Raw genomic sequence first — 5,133 nt, forward strand, 5'->3', positions numbered from 1 at the left:
AAGTCCATGACAAGCACAATTTCAAGATTGCTAAAGCTGGAATTTATATTTCAAATCAAGTGTGACATGAAGTTGGGGATTGAGACATTCAGGGTGAGACTGGCTCCAGATGTAGCATTTGTAACTCAGTGGGACTTTGTTCTCTATTTGTTCTCATGTAACAGTAACTCCAATGGAGTAATAGAAGAAATAGAGCACTGAACTATTTCTCTGCAACAGTTGCCCATAGGAGCAAACCTGGTAGGGATGGGATGTTAGAACTGGAGAATACAACTGGGAAAACGGGAAGGTCTAAGCCCAGGGGGCAGAGGTGAAGCTGTTTAGCCTACCCTCTCCATCTGAAGCCTCTGCACAGAGATAATCTTGAGGGCTTTTGGTCACTTGTCTTCACAGAACATAGAAAATATAGCAAAAGTTTCCTTGATCCCTCTCAGACTTCTTCTAGAACCCACAAACCAGTACCAGGAACCAGGAACACTTTTCTGTTCCCTGGCTCTGCTGTGCTGTTTGAGCTGTGAGGTAGGACTTGAATGGATTCATCTCTGTGTCCTTTGATTTGACTTGAATTAGCCCACATTTTTGTCCCCTGTTAGATACCTGAAAAGATGCTCTGTTTATAGACAGCATCTCTTTTGGGGCCATCTAATCTGTTTCTAACTCTGAAGTGCACTTATTGCTTCTTCCAATTCCAATATTTTCTCTGCTTTAGTGCTTCAACCTACATATTGACAAAGACTCTTCTTGAACAAACTTTAGCCAGGCCCCCGGGACCCTTCTTCTCCAGTAGGCCTTGACCTTGGTTCCATCATTGCCGGGCCTGCATAGCCAAGTTGTAGCAAGAATCTTGCTAAGTAATTTTAGGCAGAATCCCCCAACCTCCATATCTGATCAAATTCCTCTCTCCTAGGATCTGATCACCCTGATCTGTCTTCAGCAAGAATCCTGTTAAGTCTGTTTAGCAAGAATCTCCTCTACCCTTGATGTCTCCTCTTAGTAATTTTCCTTCTACTGACCCCCTCATTCTGTTTGTTGGCTATGAATCCCCAGCTGCCTTTGTTGTATTTGGAGTGGAATTGAGCCCCATATCTCTCCCCTGTTGTGATAGCCTTAGACACCTATTGTCACAGCCCTGAATAAAGTCTTCCTTACCATTTTTTCTTCCAGTTTTATATTGAGATATAATTGACATATAGCACTGTATAAGTTTAAGGTGTACAGCATAATGATTTGACTAACACCATGAAATGATTATCACAATAAGTTTAGTGAACATCCACCATCTCATATAGATACAATATTAAAGAAATAGGAAAGAAACATTTTCTCCTTGTGATGAGAACTCTTAGGATTTACTATCTTAACAACTTTTACATGTAACATACAGCTGTGTTAATTATATTCCTCATGTTGTACATTACATCCCTGGTACTTATTTACCTTATAATTGGGAGTTTGTATCTCTTGACTGCCTTCATCCCATTCTACCTTGCTCCATCCCCTGACTCTGGTCACTACAAATCTGATCTCATTTTCTATGAGTTTGTTTGTTTCTTTTAGAAGTATAATTGACCTACAACACTATGTTAGCTCCTGTTACACAACATAGTGATTATTAATATTTCTATACATTTCAAAATTATCACTACAATAAATCTAGTTACCATTCTTCCTTACCATTTTTATGTCTCAGAAAATTTTTTTAATAATATATACATACAGGAACCAAATTCTTATAAAGAAAGTTAGGAAACATTTAATCTAACCCTTTGGTTTTACAAACAATAAAAATGAGACCTGAAAAAGCTAAGTGAATTATCTAAAGTCCTCTTCTTGCGATGTAAGCCAATTCCTTTTTGTCCTATACTGAATCAAATCATAAAAGCTGCTAACTGTCACAGACCCATGGCCTGTACTTTAAACCCATGAATGTTCTGGTCATCCTGTTCTTTCTATATAATAGGCTGGAGAAAAACAGCCATTTTTCAAACTTATGAAGCTCAAACTATACAGTTAGAGAGAATTTCCAAAGAAGGTTTATATACCTTTAATATATAAAACAGTGTCCTGAAGCCAGATTTTTTTTCCATTAAAAAATTCTCTCAATTTCTTCCCCTTTGATTGTACTGTATTTTAGTGTAAGTTACCCAGCAAAAGGCCTGAAGAGTAAACACATGGCAAGCAATTGTGATCACTCTTCCTTGCTCTGGCCAAAAGCTTATTAGATTATATTGATTTACCAGCTCTTTCCTTGCAGAAATAGCCTAATTAAATGCTTAGTACTGCCTTTGAAGGTGAGGTCAACTCAATAGTTACTTTGGGTTCTAATTTTAGACGCTCTCCCTTCTCTGATTATAGTTTTGGTAATGAGAAGTAAATGTTGATGTCTTAAATTGGCATCTTTTCCATTCTTTAACATATTATTTCCTAGAACAAAACTGTCTTTGGAAGTCCAAGTTTAAATTAGGCCCAATCACAGAGTATTTTTACCTTGAGTGGAAAGATCACTCTCTTGTTTACTGGGGGGGCGGTGTATATGACAACCCTAGTGTTCTCTCTTTCTTCAATAAGTTATTTTGAGAAAATTTCCAAGTCTTTCTCTTTTAAGCTTTAGAGTGGGTATTTCATGCATTCTTGATACTATCTCCTTTCTTAGGGAACGGAGTCATAGGATTCTTTCTTTAATGGGCATTTTTGCCTTTAAAAAAGAAAAAGACAATTTAAAGACTTTTTTGTTTTGTCATGAAGTCCCATGATCTAACTACTGCAAATAACTTCGTCAGTATAGAAGGTAAGCTCTTAGACTGGCCGTTAGGGAGAAGTAGCATATACCCATTTGGAGTAGTTACGACTTTTTCTCTTTTTTTCTCTCTTTTCAGTAATAACTGGTCTTGTTCCTGTGGTAGTATAAGGTTGGCAAATATAAATGGCACAATCTATCTTCAATCTAAGATGGTTTAGAACTTCATTTTCTTGCAGATAGATTATCCCAAATACTTACGTGAATACTGTTTAGAAAGTGGACTAAACATCCCAAATACCTGTCTTCTTGTGGTTCACAAAAAGTCTTTATGAGCCTTTGGTTCATTATTGCGGTTGCTTAAAATTGTCCCTTTGAGAATTTTTTTTAGGAATATTCTTTCTATACTTACTTCCTTTCCCAATAAACAGTTGATTTAATAAAAAAAATCCACTGGGAGGAGATTGTGAGAAACGTAACTGCGTTTGTACAACTGAGAAAGTGATAAGAAATTTTATTTGATCCCTTTTTTTGTCACTGTGAAATTAAGGGCATCATGAACACTCCAGGGCATTTGAAAACAAATTTCCTTTTTGGAGGCTTTGATGGCTATCAAATAGGCTGCGGATTTACCATGCTTCATGGAGCTGAAGGGACTCCGTGTATGATGGTCTTGCTAGACATTTACACGTGGTATAATGCTCCTCCGCTTTCAGTTCAAAGCAAGCATTGTCTCCTGGGTTTTCACTTAGCTTCTATTGCTGCTTCTCATTTATTTTGAGATAACAGTTCACTTCAAAATAGATAATCTTCTGATAAAAAAAAAGCAGGCTAGTTCCTTTCCTTCATAAAACAACCTTTCCTTTGAAGACACAGTTCAGTAAATCCAATAAATTTTGAGGCAGCAGGACTTTTCATTGGTTAGGTACTACAATAAAATATGAAAAACAGAGTCATTTTAAGACACTTTTGGTACAAGACTATCTTTTGCTAAGTTCAGAAAATCTAGTCTATACAAACCATAATTTGATAATATTAGCCCCCAAGGATTATGTGTAGTTGTATCAGTATAATTTCAGCTTTTGAGGTTTGTATGTGCAAAAGCATAAGAGAAAGCAAAACAAACAGCAAACGAATGCAGTTGATTTGTTACTGGAAGGCTGAAGGGAATTCCAACATGAAGTCAAAATGCTGTTTAATAAGGAGCAGATACAGAGAAATACATCTTGGAAGTTTGAAAAATAGTGAGGTTGACTTTAAAAGTGCAACCTGAAGCCATGTTTTAGAAGATGACTCAGCTAGCTATTGGTCTCAGCAGTGGTGGTTGAGGATCTCATTCAGCGTGTTCCTGTCTGAATGCATGGTTTCTTCTCAGGTTAGTAACTAAAGTTAATTAAAAACAATCCTGGGTCTGACTGAAGAAAAACAAAATCAAAACCAAAAACAACTTTTTGCTTTCTCCATTGGAAGCCTGGAAATGAAGTTCATTAAAAAAGTTGCTTTGAGAGTTACAAGTTTGGGATTCTTCCCAAAATCTCCTGCAAATGTGAATGTCTAAGTATATATCTGTAATGTGTATGCAAAATTCTGGGCAACATATTTTGAGATTTATTGCAAGTCCCCAAACATGCCTGATAAATGATCTAACCACACACAACTAGAAATATAATTAAACTTAAAATTTATACAAATGCTTTGTGGACTCCTGGCTGATAAAAATAAAAATACCAGTGACTATTCAACTGGAGTTTCAGTTTGTAGAAGGGTTCTTCATTCATCACATGATATGATTCCTAGGAGAGTCCTGTGAAATAGATAGGGTAGGTTATATAATCTCTACTGTGATGAGAGGGTCAAAATAGCTGAGATTTACTGAAGACCAATTATAAGCCAGATATTGTTTAAACATTTTGCACATATTAACTCATTTATTCCTCTCCAATGCCTTCTGTGCCATTTTGCAGATAAATGAATACACAGAGAGCTTGAGCATATTATCCAAGATTATATGGCCAGCAGTGGTAGAGCTGGGATTCAAGTTGAGGAGCAATTACTGCTCCATTTTGCAGATGAGAAACCTGAGGCTTAGGAGGGCTAAAAGCTAAAAAAAAGTTCCCCAAAGTAAAAAACCTGGTAGATGACAGAGCAGAAATTTAAACAAGGTCAGTTTTACTCTAAAATCTTAGCTTTTAATCACTTTATTACAACGTTTACTTTAAACCCTGGTTTCCCACTTTTTGATTTGTTACCAGGATATTTAAGCTAATGGGTTCCTTAGTCCTGGCCACTATATACAAAAGATATATTGGCTTCTTTCTCCTACTACATGATTTTAATGTCTATTTTTATTTTGCAGCTTTAATATATGCAGGTAAATGGCTTTTAATTAGGATATT

Source organism: Delphinapterus leucas, chromosome 1 (genome assembly GCF_059928025.1).
Source record: "Delphinapterus leucas isolate spDelLeu-1000000601 "Yukka" chromosome 1, BTC_Dleu_Yukka2, whole genome shotgun sequence".
In the NCBI taxonomy this organism is placed as follows: domain Eukaryota; kingdom Metazoa; phylum Chordata; class Mammalia; order Artiodactyla; family Monodontidae; genus Delphinapterus; species Delphinapterus leucas.